This window comes from Equus caballus, chromosome 13, assembly GCF_041296265.1.
Source record: "Equus caballus isolate H_3958 breed thoroughbred chromosome 13, TB-T2T, whole genome shotgun sequence".
Classification (NCBI taxonomy): Eukaryota; Metazoa; Chordata; class Mammalia; order Perissodactyla; family Equidae; genus Equus; species Equus caballus.
This window is the reverse complement of record NC_091696.1, coordinates 401,833-426,017: the sequence shown is the minus strand read 5'-3', so window position 1 is coordinate 426,017 and position 24,185 is coordinate 401,833. Positions and strand designations below refer to the sequence as shown.

The 24,185-nt window shown below is 56.9% G+C and overlaps 1 protein-coding gene across 6 annotated transcripts in view; it reads left to right on the top strand.

The window, feature by feature from the left end:
- The window catches only part of PRKAR1B (protein kinase cAMP-dependent type I regulatory subunit beta), a 119,310-nt gene that overhangs the window by 40,208 nt on the left and 54,917 nt on the right, over nucleotides 1–24,185 (top strand). The gene's annotated exons all lie outside the window — the stretch shown is intronic.

Genomic DNA, 24,185 nt, shown 5'->3' with positions numbered 1-24,185 from the left:
TTTAACATAAATTCTTTGACGTGGATTGAAGGGTAGAGAAAGTTTAAAAAATCCTCTTTTGGGGGCCAGCCTGGTGGTGCAGCGGTTAAGTTTGCACGTTCTGCTTTGGCGGCCCAGGGTTCGCCGGTTCAGAACCCGGGTGCGGACATGGCACCACTTGGCACGCCATGCTGTGGTAGGCGTCCCACATAGAAAGTGGAGGAAGATGGGCACAGATGTTAGCTCAGGGCCAGTCTTCCTCAGCAGAAAGAGGAAGGTTGGCAGCAGATGTTAGCTCAGGGCTAATCTTCCTCAAAAAAATAAAAAATAAAAAATAAATAAATTCTCTCTTTTTTTTTTTTGGCACACCATAATTCTTCATTAGATCAGCCGAGCACACTTTGATAACAGCCCTTATACACAATCTGAAGGACACACAAGTGTGTAAAACCAAAAAGGGAAGTCTGTGTCCCCTCTCCGTCCCCCCCACCCCCAGTGACCATTGATTGTGGTCTGGGGTGACCCTTCCAGGCCACCGTCTGGTGTTAGCGTGTGTCTCACACGTAACCACACGTGAAACACGCACCGTAGGTCCGTGGGAGCATCAGTCTGATTGTCGCCCAGCGCTCCCTCGGGCGTGGGGGCTGAGTCATTCTGTCCACCTGTCCCCTCCTCACCAAGGTCACTTTGGAGGTTTCTAGTTTTGTGATGTGACCTCATTTCAGGGAACATTGAAGGCAGCGTCCACGTAGGATGGGTCCTGGCAACAGAAGAGCTGGGCCAGGGAGAGTGGACTGTGAAGTCTCAACAGGTGTGGGTGTGTGACTTTTTTTTTTTTTTTTTTGGTGAGGAAGATTGGCCCTGAGCTAACATCTGTGCCAATTGTCGTCTCTTTTATGTGGGACACCACCACAGCGTGGCTTGATGAATGGTGTGTAGATCTGTGCTCAGGATCCAAACCCGGGAGCCCTGGACCACTGAAACAGAGCACGCAAACTTAACCACTGCACCGCCAGGCCCGCCCCCTGGGCACATGTTTTTTTTTTTTTTTTTTTTTTAAAGATTTTATTTTTTGCTTTTTCTCCCCAAAGCCCTCCGGTACATAGTTGTGTATTCTTCTTTGTGGGTCCTTCTAGTTGTGGCATGTGGGACGCTGCCTCAGCGTGGTTTGATGAGCAGTGCCATGTCCGCGCCCAGGATTCGAACTAACGAAACACTGGGCCGCCTGCAGCGGAGCGCGCGAACTTAACCACTCGGCCACGGGGCCAGCCCCTGGGCACATGTATTTTTAAAGGCTTCTGATAGTTGTGCTGGCCGGTCACCTGGGAGGCTGCAGGGGCGTCTGGATGATTTCAGTTTAGGTGGAAGTCCCTCCCTCGCCCACAGCATGCAGCCGGTTCGGGAGGTCCCCAAGTCTGGCACTGTGGCAGCCTCCTCTGAGGCGCAGGGTGGCCGGAGCGCCCATGGTCCAGGCTGCATCCGCGATGGAGGCACATGGGGCCGGGCGGGGGTGGCCAGTTCCCCGTCTTGGGCCACCCTGTGACGCCCGCTCCCTGGGGCAGGCGGCCTCGCCTCGTCCCCCATTCTCCCTGCTCCTGGCGGGCGCTCTGCGTGCATCTGGCTGGATCCGCGAGGGCGACGTGCACAGGACACCCGGTCACACGCCCGTCTCCGCTCGGCTTCCCCGCGCCCGAGCGCCCTGGCTGTGCTGGTTCTGGTGTACGTTGGAGGAGAGAAGGTGTCGTTTCTCTGATTCCTGGTGAGGCCGCGTGTTTTCGCAGACCGCTGCCTCGGACCCTTCTGCTCAGAGACAAGGGTTCAGGCTCGGAATTAAAAATGCTTTTCAGCCAAGTCCACCCAGAGGTCCGACGGGGGCGCGCGGTGTCCTGCCCTGGTGAGGGTGGAGGTGATAGACCCCCAAAGATACCCGCAGCCCAACCCCTGGAGCCTGGGAGTGTCACCTTATGTGGCACGAGGGGGCTTCGCAGACGGGAAGAACTTAGGGTCTCGTCATGGGGAGAGAAGCTGGAGGCGCAGGAAGGACCCTTCTCAGGAGCCCGTGAGGCCGTGGCCCAGCCCACACCCCGTTTCCACCTGCTGATCCTGATCTTTTTACACTTCCGGCCCCCAAAACTGTGAGAAAATAAACTTCTGTGGCTTTAAGACCTCGGAACGGAGGTGTCCACCTGGCAGCCGTGTCCTCAGTCCCCAGGCAGAACCAGGTGACTCCAGTTTTCTATCTGCTTGAACCTGAATGTAAACGTCAGTTTCAAACGTAACAGTTTGATTCCGGTCTCTGAGTGGGTGGTGCATTCGCATGGATCAAAACAGAAAAGGTGCCTGGGCTCCAGAGTGGATGGCCGGCTGTCTGGAGTCGGCCCCAGGGCCTTGGCTCGTCCCTGGGCACCCCGTGGTTCCCTTTCTGCAGACAGACTCTCCTGGCCCTGAGGCCGGAGGTACCCTGTCCCTGGCCAGTGGCCACACAGGCCGCCGTCCATTCTTCACCCATTTTCAGGTCCTCAGGGAGGGGTAGTGACTGACCGGGCCTGGGTCTGGGGGGCCCTCCTGACTCACACTTTGGTGCCAGCTCTGGGCAGGCAGACGCTGTGGGCACACAGCCCAGGGCGGATTTCGGCACCAGGCCCCGTGAGCATCTGTACGTGCACAGGTCCTGGTCCCATTGTTCGTAGCCGGGAGGCAGGTCGCTCGCCCGGGAGGCAGTTCCTGGGGGACGATTTGGGCAGTCACCCCAAAAGCCAGCCACCCTGCTTGGAAGATTAATTTTGTTCTCTGGGCCCCGGTTTCCTGGTCTGTCCAGCGGGCGCACCGTCTGCATTCGGCTCTTCTGGAAACGGCTGCAGGCCTGGAACTCGCCGTGTGGCTGGCTCATCCTTGTCCCTCACGGCAGCGCGATGACAGGCACCCGGGTGTGAACTGTTTCTCGCTCAAGTGTCCCTGGTGCGGCGGCTCCAGCACGGCTTTGCGGCCGACGGCGGCTTGGGCTCGGGCACCCCGCCGGCCGCAACGAGGTCGGTGGGGCTGAGCGGTGATCCGGTCCCAGGCCTGGGCGAGGTGACAGGAGACAGGCCTGTGTCAGCATCAGCCCTGTGCCGGCCCCGCCCGGGCACTTGTTCTCGTTAGAAATCCATGATCGATTTTATTTGACTGGATGCTGGGCACAGAGGGGAGGAGAAAACCAGGGCGGCTGGCCTCCCGGGGAGGAGGTGTCGGTCAAGTGAACACGTGAATATTCAGAGGTGGTGTCCCGGGGGGGCCCTCAGGAGAGGCCTGTGCTTTGTAAGATGGGGTGACCTGCCCCAGGGTGCGCAGAAGGTGGTGACGGTGGGGAGCCGGCAAGGCCCTGGGCCGGGCAGCATCGTGACCTGGCAGGGGCTGCACTGGTCAGGGTAGTGGGGTCCGTGGGGGGTGCTGGGGTGACAGGGAGCACGTCGGGGCCGGAGAGGAGGGGGAAACAGACTTCTCGGAATTGCTCTGGGATTTGCTTAAGTGTTTTCTCGTTTCTGAGGGCTCTGGTGCCCCTTTGGCGTCACACTTCCCTGTCTGTCCGGTTCCTTCCTGTCTCCGCAGCCGAGCGAGAGGCAGCCCCGGGTCTGAGGCACCCCTTTGTGCACTTCTGCAGACCCTCGAGGCTGTTGGAGGAGCTGGGGCGTCCGTGTGCACCGAGGCCCGGCCGTCACTGCCTCCGTCCAGGATGCCACGTGTCACGTCCACAGATGTGCAGAGGCCAGAACCGTCACCTGGGCTGGCCTGGCCGCAGGGGGACTGTGCTGGGAAGGGGGCTATGAAATGGGGTTTCGTGAAGTCGTGTGCTGCCTCAATACGGCGCCTCGGTGCCCGTTTACATGCAAACCCTGAAATGCAATGCCCAGACCTGCCCCACCGCCTTTTCCCTTTTTTGTTCCAATTGTGGCAAATATACAGAACGTACAGGGTGCCTCTGGAGCCGTTTGTCAGCGTGTCGTTCAGCGGCATTGAGCACATTCACCGTGTTGTGCGACCATCACCACTCTTTATTTCCAAAAATTTCCATCACCCTCAACAGAAACCCCAAACCTGTGAAGCGGTCGCTCTGCATCCCCCCCACCCCAGCCCCTGGTTCCCTCTAATCTGCTTCCTGTCTCTGTGGATTTGCCTGTTGTACAGATTTCATACACGGGGACTCACACAGTATTAGACCTTTGTGAACGGCTTGTTTCACTCAGCATAATGTTTTCAAGGTTCCTCTGTGTTGTAGCAGGAGTCAGAATGTCCTTCCTTTTTTAAGGGTGAGTAATATTCCGTTGTATGGATCTGTGACAATTTATCTGTTTATTAGTTGCTGGACACTTGGGTTGTGTCCCCGTCCTGGTTATTGTGAATAGAGCTGCTGTGCACGTGGGGTTTTAAGTCTTTGGGGCAGGTCCTGGGTCGTATGGTAATTCCGTGTGTAGCTTTTTGAGGAACCGCCAGACTCAGCTTCTCTTTTGGTCCCACTGTTCGTCGAGCCCCCGTTCTCTGTGGAGCCCAGGGGCCCACTCCGGGGCATCTGTGTTTAAGCCAAACTCCTCACGCCCTTTAGTGGCCCCGTCCCGGTCCCCGAGTACCAGCTGGCTCAGTGAAGCCCCCGGTTTAGGGCCAGCCTGGTCCAAGTGCGAGCTGACGTGAGAACAGGGCCACCCCAGCTGCGCGTGTCCAGGAAGCATCTGTGCTGGGGTCCTCTGCCCTCGGTCCGAAGTTTCCAGAACCACACGGCTCCCTCCACCTCGGACTTTTCTGGATCCGAGGGCCAGGAGGACGAGGAGCGGAGGAAGCAGATGATGGATTGAAAATTCCTCTTCGCTCGGCTGGCTTGGAAAGCAAGCTTCCCCGTGGGGCGTGTGCGTCTGTTTCAGGTCTTTTGTTTTGCACGTAGGAAAACTCACTTTCCACGTGAAAGCCCGAGGGGCTCCTTTCTCTGGCCGCGGCCTCTAAAGAAACAAGCCGATGGTTCAGGAAGCGGGGTCCAGAGGGAGCGGGCAGGCCAGCCCTTGTCTCCTGACCTTTCCCATGATGCTCCCCCCGTGCGGCACCCGAACGCTCTGCTTTTTCCAGTTTACCGGGAGCCGGGCCCAGCAGCATTGTCTCAGCCCGGCTGTGGTTTGGCGGGAGCAGCGTGATTCTTTCCAAGTGTGCAGGGCGCCTGGCACGCCCCGACTTGAGCGGCTGCTGCTTGCTCGCTTCCCCGCGTGGGCAGAAGAAAACAGAGTAATGTGCAATTAAATCTGCTTGTGGGGCGAGCACAGATTTCTGCTTAACGACCCCCAACCCTGGTCAATCCAGGTTTAAGACGAATGACCCCGCTGTCATGGGCAGGCTGGCTTTGTCCTGTCGGTTTACAACGGTGTCTTCCCTTCAAGGTCTTTTTAGTTTGAATGCAGACACGTAAGCACGGCAGGAGGTGAAGACTGTGTTTACGTCCATGTCTTTAAAAGAAGATCGCGCAGCACAGCTGCGGGCGAAGGCCACAGGCCCTCCAGACTCCGTGCTCGCGCTCCCAGGGTGGCGCATTTCTAGATGGCCTGCGTCGAGGGCTGTCTCTGGGCCCAAACTGGAGCCTCAGTTTCCCCCTGTGTAAATGAAAAAGGGTGTGCCTTGCCCAAGGCCACACCACTTATCAGAGCAGAGCCAGGCTCCCCACCCAGTCTCTGGGGCTCCAGAGCCCATCTCCTCCCCACCGACCACCCCGTGGTGACAGGTCACAGGCACCTGTGAGGGAAGGGAGACGGAGAGTGGGTGATCCAGACTGGTCGTGGGTGCGTGGGGGCCCGGGGTCCTGGGGTAAGCTGGAGCTGCAGGAAGCTGACTCTGGCTCAGTGGGTCGTGGGGGTAGAGAGAGAGAGAGACAGAGAGAGAGAGAGAGAGCGCTCCAGGAGAACCCTAAACACAGCGTTGGGCTGCAGCGGCCTTACACACAGACACACTCGCACATGCAGGTGTGCGGGTGGGAGGAGACAGTTCGTCACGTGATTTACAAGTTGTGTAGTGACATTCTCTGGGCCCCAGTTTCTTCAACTGCCAAATGATGGTAATAAAACCTACTTTGGGGGTTGCCGTGAGGATGGAATGGGATAATGTCCATGAGTGTCTCCTCACCACCATCAGCACCATCATCATCACCATCATCAATATCATCAATATCATCACCATCACCATCACCATCACCACCACCACCATCACCATCACCATCATCACCATCATGACCATCACCATCATCACCATCATCAATATCATCACCATCACCATCACCATGATCACCATCACCATCACCATCACCATCACTATCATCACCATCACCATCATCACCATCATCACCATCATCAATATCATCACCATCACCATCACCACCATCACCATCACCATCATCACCATCATCACCATCATCAATATCATCACCATCACCATCACCATGATCACCATCACCATCACCATCACCATCACTATCATCACCATCACCATCATCACCATCATCACCATCATCAATATCATCACCATCACCATCACCACCATCACCATCACCATCACCATCACCATCACCATCACTATCATCACCATCACCATCATCACCATCATCACCATCATCAATATCATCACCATCACCATCACCATCATCACCATCACCATCACCATCACCATCACCACCATCACCATCACCACCATCACCATCACCATCATCACCATCATCACCATCATCAATATCATCACCATCACCATCACCACCATCACCATCACCATCATCACCATCACCATCATCACCATCATCACCACCATCACCATCACCATCACCACCATCACCATCACCATCATCACCATCATCACCATCATCAATATCATCACCATCACCATCACCATCACCAACACCACCATCACCATCACCACCACCACCATCACCATCACCACCATCACCATCATCACCATCATCACCATCATCAATATCATCACCATCACCATCACCATCACCACCATCACCATCACCATCACCATCACCATCACCATCACTATCATCACCATCACCATCATCACCATCATCACCATCATCAATATCATCACCATCACCATCATCACCATCACCACCATCACCGTCACCATCATCACCATCACCACCACCACCATCACCACCATCACCACCACCATCATCATCACCATCACCGTCATCATCGTCACCACCATCATCACCACCATCACCGTTATCATCATCACTACCATCATCATCACCATCATCACCACCATCACCACCATCATCATCACCATCACCGTCATCACCATCATCATCACTACCACCATCATCATCATCACCATCATCATCAATATCATCGCTATCACCAGCATCGCTGTCGTCACCACCACCACCGTCATCACCGTCACCATCATCATCACCATCACTACCATTACCATCATCACCATCACCACCATGATTATCACCACCATCACCACCACCACCACCACCAGCATCATCACCGTCACCATTGTCACCACCACCACCATCATCATCATCACCACCACCTTCACTACCACCACCATCACCACCATCACCACCACCGTCATCATCATCACCGTCATCATCACCACCATCATCAACGTCCCCATCATCATCACCACCACCACCACCATCACCATTGTCATCACCACCACCACCATCATCATCACCATCACCACCATCACCATCATCATCATCATCATCATCATCACTGTCATAGTCATCTTCCTCATCATCTTTCTGGCCCCTTGGCTGTGTGGAGGGTGGGCTGAATCAGCGGGCCTCTGCCTGGGTGCAGCTTTGCTCCTCTGATGCTGGTGCAGATGTCCCCATGGACCCCACAGCCAGGCCTCACTGCCCCTCAGTGCTTAGTGTGAGGAAGGGGCTGCTGTGGTCCCCAGGCCACTCCACAGTGTCATTCTCTGCCCCTCCTGGGCCCGAGGTAAGGAGACAGGCTGCTGTGGACCTCAGGACACAGTGGGAAGGACTCTGGGAGGCCAGCTGGTCCCCTGCCCCAGTCTATAGAAGAGGGTTTCCAGGCTCAGAGAGGGGGGGCCCTTGCCCCTTGCTCCAGGCCAGGCAGCAAGTGTCCGAGCTGGGGCTGGAGCAGGTGTCGTCCTGCCCTGAGCCGGCCCCCTCACAGCCCCTCTGCCGAGTGGAGTTACTCCCCGTGGGGATTCCGGGGGAGGCGAGGGTGCAGCCTCCTCGCGTGGTGTCAGCTCCTGTGAGCAAAGGCGGATCCTGTGTCCTTCCTGGGGACGCTGGGGGCGGCCAGCCTCTGGTCAGGGACCCGAACAGCCTCGCAAGGTGGCCCCTCGGGGTGCTCAGAGCCCTGAGATGTGCCCTGAATCCCAGCCTGCCTCCCGAGGGTGCGTCTCAGGTCTGGGACAAGGAGGTGGCAGCCTTTGGGTCCCATCGGGTCCCTTCCCTGCTCGCCCCGACTGGAGCACCTGGAGACAGAGCATCCTCGTGCCCCTGGGAGCCGACAGGTGTGATAACGGGGAGGCCCCACGGGTGTGTGGTAGTCCAGGCAGCGCACTGTGCGTGGGGCCCTCGGCCGGGGCCTCGTTCCTGGAGCCGCCAGACGGGTGGGCGAGGGCGTCTCCCCCCTGGGATGGCCTTCCTGGCGGTGGCTCCCGCGCTCTGCGGCTCTGATTAGAACAGGCCCCGCGGGAGCACCCACTGCCGGCCCGGGCGGCCGTCTCCTGTTATCTGTCGCCGGCTCCCTTCCTCCCACCTGCAGCCTGTTTTCCCACAAATTGGCTCGGGTCCCCAGGTGATGGGAAAAGCACGCCGTCACCCTCTGCCAAGTGCGCGTGCAGCCAAAGGGGACGGTCTCTGCTCCTCCTCGCGGGTGGCCCCCCCTCCCCAGCGTGGCCCTGGCCTCGGGGCGTGCGGCCCCTCCCCGCTTTCAGGCAACACTGAAAAACAAAATTAGCATTTTGGGAAATTCAGGGCCTCATCCGAGGAGATGCTTAATGGCTTGAACGTGCGAAGAATTTGGTTTTTGTTTTGCTCCGGGCGGAGCAGACCTCGAGGTTAGCAGACCGTGGGCCGCGTGAACCCAGCAGGACTGAGAAGCCACATTCAGTGGGAGGGTGAAGTCTGGGACGGGGGAGGTGGCGTCACATGACGTGTTCGGAGACAGTCCCTGGACCTCCAGCCTCGTATGCATCGTCTTGTTAGATCACCGCAGGCTGGCATTGTTGTGGTGCCATCGGGCAGATGAAGCACAGAGAGGTTGAGCAAGCTGCCCAGGGCCCCCCAGCTAGGACTGGGAGAAGCTGGGCTTTTGCACCCCGGCCGGGATGAGCTTGCACTGGGCCCACCTGCCTCCCTGTTACCTTGCACTGCCCGGCTCATTAACCTTCTGGGGAAAGGAGTCACCTTTATAAAAGAAAATAATTTCCCGCATGCCTGGAATTTTCCAGTTTGAAACAAATCCTGTGGTTCTGGAGGTCGGACTGTGGGGCTGTCTCGGTTCCCCATATGGAGCCTTCGTTGGGAAGGGTCGCGGGGCCTGTGTGATCCCAGAGCACAGGCAGGGCTGCAGCCGTGTGATCTGGGATTTGGGACTCCGACCTGGGGCTCGTCCTGGGGGGGGCCGCCAGGCGGCCTGCAGTGTGTCTGGCCTGTGGTCCTGGATCTCTGGTGCCATAATGTTCCCAAACCTCTAGAACTTGGCGGGCTGTGGTCTGGGATCTGCAGGCCCGCGTCCCCGTGTTCCCACACCGGCAGGTTCACCTGTTTCTGTCCCCTGGGAAGCCCCTGTGGACAGGCGGTCAGAGATCCTGAGGGTCCTGCACCCACCTCGGGGCTGGGGACGCTGGGGCCCAGAGGAGGCGTGGCACGGCCCAGCCGCCATACTGCTTAGGGGCCGTTTCTTCAGGAAGGAGAAAACCCCCAGGAACCAGGGTCCTGGAAGGACGCTCGGCAAGGTGCCCGGTGCTGAGCTCTCCCTGCAGCTCCCCCACGAGGGACGTGGCCCCAGGAGGGAGATGCATTGGCCTTCGGTCCCCTGGGCGCCTTGGGTCCGGCTTGGCTCCATTCTTGAGCCGCGGTCGCTAAAAATGGGCGAGTTGCCTGCCAGCTGGGGGGTCGGGGGGCTGTGGGAAGAGGCGAGGTAGAGGGAGGGGGCCCCGGGGTAGGGCTGTCGTCACCCACCCTCGTCCCCACCTGCAAGGGGACTCCATGGGGGCCCCCCCAGCATCTCAGAGACGTGGGTACACCTGCTTCCATCTGTCAGGTGAGGAAACTGAGGCTCTGAGAAGGCCGGTGAGTGGCCCAGGGCCGCACGGTTCCCTGGGGCAGCCTCCCTTCCTGAGACGAAGTCCGCGCCCCCGGCTCCCACGCGTCTGTCACTAACTATGGGGGACGCCTGCCTGCTCGGGTCTCTCCCGACCTCACAGCGGCCTGTGAGAGCGAGCATCACAGTGACCCCACCGTCCAGGTGAGGGTGGGCCGCCTGCCCCAGGTCCCACAGCTGGTGCCCAAAGCAGAATGGGGACCCCGGCTGAAGCGCCGTGCTGTGCGTGCCCGCGTAGCCAGCAGAACCTGGGACACAGCCGTCCCTTCCCTCGCCATGGGGACCAGCATCCAGAGAGTGGACGTCCTTCCCTAGGAGGGGGTCGTCCCATGGGCGTCTCTTGGATGCTGTGGGGTCACAGGGAGGGAACAGAGTGAGCAAATGGAGGGAACAGCATGGGCAAGTGAAGGGAACAGCATGAGAAAACGAAGGGAACAGCAGTGGCAAAGGACGAAGGTGTGAGGGTAGATGCCGAAGTCTTCTGGAAGCGGGGGTGTGGCTGGTGGAGCGAGGGAAGCCAGTGAGCTGAGTTGAGGCTGGGGCCACACGCTCAGTGGGAAGCCGTTGTTTTTTTAAATAACGAAAAGTACAAAGAAGAAACCAGAAGGGCCGTGGTGTGGACGGTGTCCGGTGTGTTCTTCCTGGACACGGTGTCTCGTGTCGGCCCCCAGAGCCCGGCCTTGTCCCTTTCACAGACGTCTGTGCACTGGGGACGAAGGAGCCGGCTCACGGTTGAAGACAGTCGGGAAGTTGGCCCCTCCCACGGCTGGTGGGCAGCGTGCGTGCCCCGTGTCTGCTGCCCCTCGGCCTCCCAGCTCGCCCGGCCGTCTCACGGGGAACTTACATGTCGAGGTCAGGGCGGCCGGCGGGCTTGTCCCTGTGTGGCCACACGGGCTCCGTGCTCAGGAGGACCCTGCTGTGAAATCAATGATCTTGGAACAAGGACCCCCACGGTCCTCTGGGGGGACCCTGCAGGGGACACGGCGGATCCCGCTGAGGGTTCAATGGCCGTCAGCGCGAAGGAGGGTGGGCTGCTGGCCACAGGTTGGCTGGCCTCCTGTGTTTATTTTTCTGCAAATTGCCTGGTTTATCCTTCACTCATTCTTTCCCTCTTTTTTTTTCCTTAGCGATTTGCTTGAGTTTTTCGTAAATTAACAAAAGCAGGCGGTTGACGGTGAATGAGCAGGACGTGCGTTTTCCGGGTCAGTCATTGGTCTTCAAACTCTGTGAAGTTCTCTCGTCATGGGGGAGTTTTAAGTTTTCGGGTTTGTTTCCGTAATTTTTCTCATTGCGGTGAAAACTATAAAACTTGAAATTTACCATTTTAGCCATTTTTAAATGCACAGTTCAGGGGCACTGAGGACATTCTCATTGTTGTGCAGCCATCACACCGTCCATCTCTAGAACTTTCCGTCTTCCCAAAGGAACCCGGTCCCACTAAACACTGAATCCCGGCCCCCGGCCCCTACCATCTACTTTCTGTGAATTGGACGTCTCCAGGGGCCTCATGCCAGGGGGATCACACGGTGTTTGTTCTTTTGTGGCTTATTTCCCTCAGAATAGCGTCCTCCAGGTTCACCCACGTGGCAGCAGGTGTCAGAATCTCCTTCCTTTTTAAGGCTGAGTAATATTCCATCGTCTGGACGGACCACCCTGTGTTGATCTGTTCTTCTGTCGATGGACAAGTTTTAATTTTTATGTTGCCAGATTTATCCAGCCCCACCTTCCTGGCTTCTAGTGTTCTCCTCAGGAGGGCCCTCCATCCTCCAAGACGAGAAGTACGATAAATAAAGACGCTCAGGATCTTTTCTAGAACCTTCTCGGCTTGTTTCTGTCTTTCAATGATGGAATCTTGGATTCATCAGGAATTTTATTTTGGTTTAAGGACACGTAAACCCAGCTTAATTCCTTGCGCAACAGCAGGTCGTTCAACATGCTCGCTGACCTGCACAGACTTTTTTCCTCCTGACCTGAGCTTCCTCGTGTCTGGGGGTGCAGTTCAGGCCTCAGGTGCTCCTGGCAGGGAGGGCCGAGCTGCCGGGGTTGTGGTTTCTCTCCAGAGGAGCACGCAGGCCTGGACCCAGCAGCAGACCCAGCCCTTTCTCTGGGTGAGAACCAGTGCCAGCTGGGGTGCGGGTGGGGATGCTGGGAGCTCTGGAGGGTGGGCCAGGACTCAGCAGTTGCTGGGCAGCGGCCGGGGCGCCCTGAGGACAAGGGTGCATCCAGGAAGGGGCACTGAGTTTCCGTCATGGGCGCCCACGGGGCTGTGGAGGGGGCAGAGGCGTGGGGGGCTCAGGTGGGACCTGCTGAGGGGGGGCCTGGACAGCTTCCCAGAGGGGGGTGTGTGTGGTGAGTGCGTGCAAATGTGTGTGGTGTGTGTGTACATGATGTGTGGTGTGTGTCTGTAGTATGTGCATGTGTGTGAATGAATGTGTGTGTGAATGAATATGTGTGGTGCATGCATGTGCGTGTGTGTGAATGAATGTGTGTGTGGTGCGTGCATGTGTGTATGTGAATGGATGTGTTGTGCATGCATGTGCATGTGTGAATGAATGTGTGTGCATGTACACGTGTGTGAATGAATGTATGTGTTGTGTGCATGTGCATGTGTGAATGAATGTGTGTGCATGTACACGTGTGTGAATGAATGTATGTGTTGTGTGCATGTGCATGTGTGTGAATGAATGTGTGTGCATGTACGTGTGTGTGAATGAATGTGTGTGGTGTGCATGTGCACGTGTGTGTAAATGTGTGTGCGCATGTGCGTGTGTGTGTGAATCAATGTGTGTGTGGTGTATGCATGTGCACGTGTGTATGAATGAATGTGTGTGGTGCATGCACGTGTGTATGTGTGAATGAATGTGTTGTGCATGTGTGTGTGTGTGAATGAATGCAAGTGTGCATGTGTTTGTGTGAATGAATGTGTGTGCACATGGGCGTGTGAACGAATGTGTGTGCGCATGTGCGTGTGTGTGAATGAATGTGTGGTATGTGTGTGTGTGTGTGTGTTTCTTGCGACCAGAGAACCTTTTACTCTCCTGGCTCCAGGAGAAGCCCTTTGGTGATTCTTTGTTGGGTGAAAAATGGCTGCAAGACGCGGTTTTCAGGGTCTCGCGTGGGGGACGGTCCGGAGTGCCGCGCAGCAGCCGGTGTCGCCTTTCTGCCACCCCCTCCCCACCTGGACGATGGGAAGTGAACCCGGCCTTCAGATGGCTCCTCCGTGAGTGCTTGGGTGACACGCCGGTTTGTCACCAGGCCCCTGTCTCTGTGGCCCCCACGGTGGATGCGCGGGCTCGGGCCGCCTGTTTCTCTCAGAAGGTCGTGTGCGGAGCTGCCGCCTGGGTTTTGTGTTCCTGAAATGGATCTGCCCTCTCGGGTTTGCATTCCTTTCCGCACTCCATCGGCCACCCCATGAGGGGAGGCGGGTCCCCTTCGTGGCCCGCGCTGCCCTAGGGCACGGGCGGGAGTCATGCACAGCCCGTGTGCAGAGGCCGAGGCCATCGAAAGAGGGGACCCTCCCGAATCTAGACAATCGGGAGTGTTTTTCTGTTTTGTGCGTCGTTGCTGAAGCGCCGACCTTCCCTGCGTTGCATCTTGTGGGGCGACAGCTGGTTCTCGCTTGTCCTTCAGAAAAAGCAACAGTTGCTAAGAGTCGGGCAAACAAAGATGTGCTTTGAGTAGCGGGAACAGCTGTAGGGAGGGCACGTCAGCTGCGAAATCCGAATCTCCAGACCGCCCGGAGCGGGGCGCTTTAACCCTTTGGTGCCACTGGGCTCTTCCTCCTCGTCCTGTCCACCTGCCCCCCTGACATGTTTTACAGTAAGAAAATGCTTTCTTGCTTCTTGATTGTAGACGCGAAGTCTCCTGATCTGATTGGGGCAGAATCTGGGCTGTTGAGGGAAAGGACATAGTCAAGAGTCATCCATCCACCCATCTACCCACCACCCACCCACCCATCCGTCCATCCACCCACCACCCACCCATCCATCCATCCACCCACCCATCCATCCACCATCCACCCATCCTCCCATCCACCATCCATCCATCCACGATCCATCCATCCACCATCCATCCATCCACCATCCATCCATCCATTCATCCACCCATCCATCCATCCACCCATCCATCTACCCATCCATCCACCATCCATCCATCTACCCATCCATCCATCCGTCCACCATCCATCCATCCATCCATCCATCCACCATCCATCCATCCACGATCCATCCGTCCACCATCCATCCATCCATCCATCCATCCACCATCCATCCATCCACGATCCATCCATCCACGATCCATCCATCCACCATCCATCCATCCACCATCCATCCATCCATTCATCCACCCATCCATCCATCCACCCATCCATCTACCCATCCATCCACCATCCATCCATCTACCCATCCATCCATCCATCCACCATCCATCCATCCATCCATTCATCCATCCATCCACCATCCATCCATCCCTCCATCCATCTATCCATCCACTCATTCATGCACCCACGCACTGGTGCCTGCATCTGTTCATTTGCACGTTCAATAAATATGGTCGCGAGTCTGTGTAAGCCAGTCACGGTGAGATGGGTGGGGGAGCATGCAGGTGGCTCCTCTTTTGTCCAAGGAGAAAGTGGCTTGTTGATGCTACTCTTGGTGGGGGGTGCAGGTGGATTCGGAAAGCTTTGTGCTGTCAGAGTGGAATCTGGTTTCCTGACTCAGTAAGGATCCCAGCCACCTACGTGGATGCAGGCCTTTAACCCAATGAACAGCCTTACATGCTACCTTGAGGAACCTGCAGATGGACCTGGGAGGCAGGGTTGACATTGCCCCCAATGCACAGAGGAGGGAAACTGAGGCTGGAGAGACACGCCCAGGAACATACTCTCATCCACCCAGAGATCTGTCTCTCGATTCTCTGAATCTGAAATGGCAGTTGGAGATGTACCACTGTGATGGCAGCTACTCTCATTCATTCATTTCAGAAGTGTTTGTTGACCGTCTCCTTTGTGCCACATCCTGCTCTAGGGGCCAGAGATGCAGTTTGATGATGATGAAGATGATGATGATGGTGATGGTGACAGTGATGATGGTAATCAGTGATGGTGATGATGGGGATTGGGGTGATGAGGTTCATGATGAAGATGGTGATGATAATGATGATGATGGTGATGCTGATGCTGATGGTGATGGGGTGAAGATGAGGGTGATGATGGAGATGGTGATGAAGATGATAATGGTGGTGATGGGGATGGGGATGGGGATGAAGATGAGGATGAAGATGAGTATTGATGAAGATGGTGATGATGGTGAGCACCAATCATAGCACCATATTAGGTGTGCGTAGCCCTCCCAGCCTTTCAGTGTTCTCTCCTGGAAGCCCCCCTGTGATGGGTGCTGTGGTTGACTCTCCAGCACCCCTGCCCCTCCCCACCTGTGTGGCATCACGTGGTTTGGGAAGGGGTCCAGTCTCCTATGGGCTTTAGGAGTGGGCCTTGTTTTAACCCAGTCTGGCTGAGCCCAGTGGTCGACTCACGGTGGCTGGATTGGTAACCCAAGTCTAAGCAGGTGGCTCAGGGCAGCCCCCACGGCCGGGGACTCACTTCCCTTCTGGACCAGAGGAGTGTGGCTGTGAGCCTGGGAGGCAGCTTAAGGACAAGGACAGAAATGGACACCAACTGAGTGCTTGATGGTGGCATTAGACTCCTGAATCAAGCCCGCCCTGAAGTCCCCTGCGGTCGGTCGACCGGACACTTGACCACAGCTCCTCCTGGTGTGGTCCCCTCCTCGCCGAGTCCGGCCTGGCCCTGTGGGCTTGGCCAGTGGGACATCAGCAGGTGTGACGCGGTGGATGCTTGGGAAGCCCTTGCACGTTGAGGACGGTCCACCTTGGAGCCCGGCCGCCATGCTGTGAGGAAGCTGAGCAGTTCCACAGAGACGCTGACGTGGAGGATGCCGTGACCACTACCACCTGCCCGGCACAAGAAAGAGCCATGCCAGCCGCCAGCTGACACCACGGGCGGGGGTGACGCTGCCCAGGCATCCCGGAACGTCCTGAGGATAGCGAATCGTGTTAGATCACCCCATTCTGGGTGGTTTGTCACACGACATCAGATAACAGAAACACCCTCACACCAGCGATTTGAGCCCTAAGTCCTTATTGAACGGGCCGGGTTTTCCCTCTGGCTCTTTATTCCTCACGGTGAACTTGGGCAGCGCTCCGGGCAGGGGCGACCCTCCCCACCTTACCAGCGGGGGCCGAGGCAGCCGCCCCACCCCCATCTCAGCTTCGGGGCACGCCAGGGCTGCCAGCCCCTTAGCAGAGCCTGCAGTGTGGACGTGGGTTACCTCCCCGGAGGGGGTCTCCTGGGTTCTCACGTGTGAGCCTTGGTTGGATACATGAGGTTTCCATGACGGACAACGTGGGGCCTTGGAGCCCTTGGCAGAGTTTTCTCGACACTCGGGAACGACCCCGCTGTCCCAGGGCCCTGCCAAGGAGGACTCAGCTTGTGTTGGTTTTGCCGGTGGCTTCTATGAGTCAGCGTGGGTCAGGCCCCCATGAGCACTTGGCACGCGTGATTCCGTTCGTCCCGAGGTGACTCCGGAGGTGTGTCTCATTCTCTGTCTGTTTCACGGGTGAGGACAGTGGCTTGCGGGTGAAGAACCTGCACTTGGCCCCGGCTAGGCCAGGCCAGGGTCATGGGCCCTTCCTTACTTCGGGGACGTGGCCCCCTCTGTGGGCTTCATGGCCACAAGCCCCCTGAGCTTGCTCTGAGCTCCCTCCTGGGCTGGGCAGAGGCGATTCGGCTCCATAGGGCTTGAGTGGCCGGTAGTCCCTGGGCCTCTGAACTTCCCGGCCCAGAGAGGTGGGGACGCCAGGGGCTGTTTGCTGTTAGGAGGCTGAGTAAGACCTCCGACAGCCGGGGGTGGGGGGTGATGCTCTCACGCCCTGCCAGGCCAGGGTGGGGGAGCGCCGGCTGGGCACAGCCGACCTTGGGCTTGGGCCTGGCCTTGCTGTTTGCTGCCAGTGACCTTGGCCAATGACGTCACCCCTGTGAGCTTCAGGGAGTTTCCCTCTGCCCTTGAGGGGCTCTGTCCTCACTCCCTCTCCCGCAGGTGTTCCCGGGCTGCTCCAGGGCAGGAGCAGCCGTGCAGGAAATGCCGCAGAGTCTCTGCTGGACGAGGCAGCCCGGGAGGGCCTCTTGGAGGGGGGGACGTTTCCACCCGAGACCTGGAAAGCCCAGGAGCCGGGGACTCTCGTTCTGGCCAGCGTGATGTCTGAGGGCCGGAGAGAGCCCGGTCGTCAGAGGTGGCCAGGTGGGGAGGGCCGGGCGTGAGGTGGGGGGCCCGGTGGAGTCAGGCAGCAGATCCTGCCGTCTTGGGGGGCTGTGGTCGTCCAGCGGGAGAGCAGACCCTCGAGGGGCCGTGCAGACAGGCTCAGGCTCCCGGGTCAACCTGCAGCTTTGAGCTCTCAGGACCGGGCAGGCAGCGTTTCCCGCCCTCAAAATCAACCGCCTCCCGCTTCAAGGGGCAGGCCCGGCTCTCGCCCACCTGCACCTCAGCTGGGGGGTGGCCTCGAGGCTCAGACGCTCGGGTCACTAAACCTCAGGGCAGGCAGACGCTGCTTTAAAGCCGCAATAGATTAGTGTGGACGTAGAAAGTCTAAATGATGCATTTCCAAATAAAATATCTATTTATCCAAAATGTTAATATATTTACATTTCGTCAGCCAATAATAAAAAAAACTTGAAAAAAATTATAATACTTAGAGTCTTATATTCATGGGAAAAAAATTGCAAAAAAAATCTCTCTTTCACAGAGAGGCACGGTAGGGTCATCCATGAAATACTTTTGAGCACAAACATTTGTACATTAGGATGAGCTCTGTGGGAAAATGGAATAGAAATACCTGTTTAGGAAGAAAAGGAACAAGGTAAAAATTCCAGCTAAGAGGTTTTTTTTCTTTTTTTTTTAACTCCATAATACCTTGTTTTAAGTAGCTGGTGAGAACCCCGTCTGCATGTGCATTAGGGCCCCCAGAGCCACAGAACAGGAGGATACAGATGTGCATGAGGACGTTTGTGGCAGGAATGGGTTCCTGTGGTTTGGAGGCCGGAGTCCCGCTATCTGCAAGGTGGAAGCCCAGGAGAGCGGGGGGCGAAATTCAGTCCCGGCCTGAAGGTCGGAGAACCAGGAGCGCCGACGGCCCGGGACAGGAGGAGACGGCCGTGCCGGCTCCTGCAGAGAGCGAATCCTGCCTTCCTCCTCCTCTTTGTTCTGTTAAGGCCTCAATGGACCGGGTGACGCCACCTGCAGTGGGCAGGGTGCTCTTTGCTCAGTCCACCGGTTCCCGTGCTCATCTCGTCCAGAAACACCCAGAAGTAATGTTTCACCAGCTCTCTGGGCGTCCCGTGGCCCGGTCGGTGGACGCATGAAATGAGCCACACTGTGGATTTCTGTCTCATCGGCCGTGGTTAAAAGAACGATACAGTAGTTAGATTTTCAATGTTTGCAGTAGACCCAAAATTGCTCCCTTTGCTCCAGCTTCTCCCCTCGTCCTGGCGGCTGCTCACCTCCGTGTCTTTGTTTTTGTCTCCTGGGGAAGCCACGCGGCCCAGCTGGAGCGCCAGGGCTCCGTGTCGCCTCCTGCCAGGCCCCCCACTCCCGCGGGCGTGCCCCCGCCGCCTGCCTGCCTGGCCCCTTCGCTCCTGCGAGGCGGTGAGCTCAGCTAATGGACCTTTTGGATTCGGACCCTCTTCCTGTTAGGATTAGGCTGACGGCCAATTGAAGCATTTAAATCTTGGTTTTAATTTAGTTCGGTTAACGTGGCTCGTTCTTAATCACCCGGCCCGTCACGGCCCCGTGGTAGGAAGCTGAGCGTCTCTCGGAGCAGTTTCCTCGTAATGCCGTTTCACACGGCTCCTCGTGAGTTCAAGGGTCCGGGCGCTTTCACGGAAAACAGGGTTTAATTGTGCTGAAATAACGATGATTCCGCAAGCAGCTCTATTAGGGAGAGCGTGTTTGCTCTTCTTTTTGGTACTTTTCTAGCTGTCGTCAGCGGGAACCCGAGAAGAGGGAAGAAACAAAGTTTTCTTGTGTCCTCCGCGCCCGGCCGGCTCGGCACTCGGAGTCACAGAACCAGAAACGTCCACGGATTACTAAATTTAATTCCAGTCTTGGAATGTGCGCGCCACCCGTCCGGAAGCACCGAAATGGTCTTTTGAAAAGCAGGACGAGGCTGAGTTTGCTGGAGGTCGGGGGGAGCCTTCGGCTTCTTAGAGCCGGGTTCTCGGGCCTCTGCCTTGCTGGGTCCGGGGTGAAGTCCGGCGTCGCCGTCCTGCTTCTGTCCTTTCCCAGAGGCGCGTCTGTGGGCGGTTGGGGACCCTATGGGGACGTCTCTGGAGTCTGTTGTGGGGCGTGAGGGAGAGGATGGACGTGGAGGCACACAGCGCCCCGTTGGCTGGTCCACGTGTCCCCGTTAGGGTCTCATCAACGGGTAGCCTTTTGGGTCACTTGAGTGAGTCCTGTCCGGCATCACCGCTCCATTTGTGCGTCCAGTTAGCGATCTGCCTCGCCGTGTCCCATGGCTGCGATGCGGGGCGGAGGGCGTGGTACCTCTCTGTGCCCTTTTCGCCCGACGGAGGCCTGATGGGGAGTGATGGCATCGCGTTCCCTGTTACGATAGATTAGATGGATCTTTCTTCCAAGACTCTGCAGAAGTGAGATCTTTATTTTATTTTTTTAAAGATTGGCACCTGAGTTAACATCTGTTGCCAATCTTCTTTTTTCCTTCTTCTCCCCAAAGACCCCCCAGTACATAGTTGTGTATTTTAGTTGTGGGTCCTTCTAGAATGTTCTGCTATCAGGACGCCGCCTCAGTGTGGCCTGATGAGAGGTGCCATGTCCGCGCCCGGGATCCGAACCGCTGAACCCCAGGCCGCTGAGAAGCGGACATGTGCCCTTAACCACTGAGCCACTGGGCCGGCCCCGGAAGTGAGATCTTGGAAGCGTTCACAGCCTGCAACCCGCCTCAGAAGCAGCCGCCCTGATTTCACCTGCGCGTCACCCACCTCACGTCTCCCGGCTCTTGGAGCAGAGTGGGGAGAGCGAGGCCTTGGGGACGGCGGGCCCGGGTTCTCAAGTTTGTCTTGCTGCTGCCCGCCGGGCGACCTTGGGCTGGTGCAGCCCTCCCCTGGCCTCCAGGAGGAGACTGCAGGAGGCGCAGGCGGGGGACCAGCCTGGAGGAGGCCTCCCCGTGATTTCTCACCTGCATCCAAAGGATGGATCTTCAGTGGGTCAGAGTCACACGGCCGTCATTCCTCCGGACTGCACTTTATTTATGGAGGCTCCCCTGGGGAGGCCCGTCATCACCCACCTTCCTGGGGTCATGCTCCTTGACTCCTAGGGTATCCATGGGGTTCCACGTGGGCCTCACGGTGCCCCTGATATCAGAGTGGGGCGCCGACAGAGAAAGCCTCCCGTGGGGACCCTCTCGGCGAGAGGGGTGTGGTCTGTGCGTTTGAGAAGCGATGAAACCCCATTTCCAACGTGTGCACCTTGATTTCAAGCCCCTGTGTGCCCCCCCCGACCCCGGGCAGACGGGCGTGAGGAGCCTGGAAGTGGTGATGCCGGCAGAGTTGTAAGAGCTTCGAGGTCGTGGAGCCGTTCTGTTATCCGAGGGGCCCCTCTCAATCCGGGTTAAAAATCTCTGCACACAGTCCGCCCGTTTCCTGCCAGAGGGAGCACAGCCGCCCCCAGCTCCCCGCCCATCTGCACGATGCCGACCGCAGGCTCAGGGCCGTGTGCCGTGTGCCGTGTAACAGCCACGCCCGACATGGGGTGGGAGGCAGCCACCATTGCTGACGCTCGTGGGCTCGTGGGTGGGGCGTTCAGACAGCTTACAGTCGGGGTGGCCTGTCTCTGTTCCTCGAGCTGGAAAAACACGTGAGTAGGGGTCCCTGGAATGGCGTATCTGGGGTGTCTGGTGCCTGGGCTCCGCAGGGCCCGTTGAGCGCAGCTGTGACATGCAGGTGGCGTGGGCTTCCTCACCACGACAGCTCTGCAGGCCGACTCCCAGGGCGGCTCGGGGCCCCAGGGGCCAGCGTTCGAGCAAAACAAGGCAGAAGGAAGCTGCGTGACCCTTAGGATTGAACTCAGAGGCCCCGTAGCATCGTTTCCACGGTTCTCGCCCTGAAGGAGCCGGTGCCGGGTTCTCGTTCCTCTCGGCTTCCCCGAGGTGCACGTGCAGCGCCGTTCTGCTGGGAGACGAAGGTGGAAACGACTGGTGAGTGTTCTGGGTTTCAAACTGTAGATTGTCGTGCCTGTTGTGTGGAGGTGGCGTAAATGGGTGACTGAGTACGGTATCGGGAAGTTGACCATAAAAGCCTTTATTTTCTTCTTTCCTGCGGCAGAAAAGTCCGATGCTTTTCAAGCTGGTTCTGCCCACGTTCGTGCTGACAGCCGGAGACTCCGTGCTTTGCGGAGAACCGGCCGCGTGCCGGGCGCCGTTGTCAGAGCTGGACGCACATCCCCTCACGTAACCCGCTCGCCACCCCGTGAGGTGTGGGGTCCCCACTATCCGCCTTGTCTGGAGCGGAAACTGAGGCTGGGAGCTGCAGAGTCACTGTTGCAGGTAGACAGAGGCCGGCCTGGGACCTGAGCCCGGGGTCCGTGACCCGAGACCCAGGGCTGGCGCCGTCCCGTCACTGTGTCCTGTGTGGTCCCCTGAGTCTGACACACGGGCCGGCTTTTAGGAACCAGTGGGGTTGAGTGGAGTCTTGTAGAAGGTGGCGGTTTTTCTCTCTGTTTCTTTCTCTAAGCAGCTTTATTGAGATATTCATACGCTACACAATTCACCCACTGTAAGTGTACGGTTCCGCGATTTTTAGTGAATTTACAGAATATACGACTTCCGCCAGGTCCAGTTTTAGGACATCCCGTCGCCCCCGAAGTCCCCTCGTGCCTCTTTGCTTCCACTCATGTGCTTAATGGTGTCTTTTAAAGTGCAAAACTTTTTAATTTAGGTAAAGTCCAATTTATCAATGTTTTCTTTCATGAATCAAGCTTTTTGTTGGTTTATCTGAGAACTCATTGCCTAACTCACGTTAACGAAGACTTTGCCCTGTGTTTTCTTCTAAAAGCTTTGTAGCCTTAGCTGTTCCATTTGGTCCGTGATCCATTTTGAGTCACTTTGTGTGTATGGTGTGAGGTAAGAGTCTGAGTTCCTTTTCCTTGTGTGGACGACCAGTTGTCCCGGCCCCATTTGTTGGAAAGACTCTCCTTTCCCCATTGAACGGTCTTGGCTCCCTCGTTGAGAATGGGTTGACCATAGGTGTGAGGTTTGTTTCTAGACTCTCAGTTCTGCTCTGCTGAACGATATGCCTGTCTCTGGGCCAGCACCATGTGTCTTTTTTTTTTTTTTTTTTTGAGGAAGATTATCCCTGAGCTAATATCTGCCGCCAATCCTCCTCTTTTTGCTGAAGAAGACTGGCCCTGAGCTCACATCCGTGCCCATCTTCCTCTACTTTGTATGTGGGACGCCTGCCACAGTGTGGCTTGCCAAGCGGCGCCATGTCTGCACCTGGGATCCGAACCAGCGAACCCGGGGCCACCGAGAAGCAGAACGTGCGCACTTAACCGCTGCCCCACTGGGCCGGCCCCTCCTTGTGGTTTTAACCTGCGTTTCCCTGTGGGTGACACACTTGTGCATCTTTCATGTGCTTCTTGCCTGTGTGGGTTTTCTGCCGCCTTACTATGGGGCCGCTTGTCTTTTTCAGTTCACTGTATGAGCTGTCTGCGTATCCTAGATGCTAAGTCTTGGTCTCTTTGTACTGTACGCACATCCTCTCTCGCTTTGTCGCTTGCCTTCATATGCTCTTTGGGGTCCCCTGTGATGAACAGAATTTCCTTTAATTTTTAGGGTAATTGAATGCAGTACTTTTTCCTCTTAAGGTTTGTGTTTCGTGTCTTGGTTAAGGATGAAGAAATTCTGTCCCCTCCTGAGGCCGTGAAGGTGGCCTCCTGTGTTGCGTTAGGAACCTTGAAGTCCCGTGTCTCTTACTTGGGTCTCTGATATGCCTGGAATTGGTGTTTTCCATGGATGAAGGAGGGGTACAGGTTTCGATCCCAATATGGATAATCACATTCCCGGAGCATCTCTTGTCCGCCTTTCCCCTCAGTGATGTGAAACCCACCTCTGTCGCATATTACACGCATTTTCCCCGAGTTCTCTCTTCCGGCCTGTCTCTCCGGACCCAACCCCGCTGCGTGTTGGGCACCGGAGCTCGAAGGTGCGTCTTGAGATCGGATTAGGCAAATCCCGACCTACGAGAATAATTTTGCATTTCTTCTCTTTAAACGAATTCCAGAGGCTGGCCCGGTGGTGCAGGGGTTAAGTTCGCACCTTCTGCTTCGGTGGCCGGGGGTTCGCCTGTTCGGATCCCGGGTGTGGACATGGCACCGCTTGGCACGCCATGCTGTGGTGGGCGTCCCACATATAAAGTAGAGCAAGATGGGCACGGATGTGAGCTCAGAGCCAGTCTTCCTCAGCAAAAAGAGGAGGATTGGCAGTAGATGTTAGCTCAGGACTAATCTTCCTCAAAAAACAAAAATAAAAAAAATAAACGAATTCTGCCTCTTTTTTTCTCTGTCTCTGCCTCTCGCTTCCCTTAAAACTGCAGCTACGTCGTCTATATAGCAGCGTGCACAAACATTTATGTATATGCACACGCACACGTACACACACATGAAGGACCCACGTAGCCGTCATCCAGCCACTGACAGGGCGTTGCCGACACCCGGAGTCCCCGTGTGCCTCTCCTGACACGGCCCCACCGTCCGCCTTGTGCCGTCATCATTTTCTTCGTTTCCAGCTTTAACCCCTGTGTTGCAT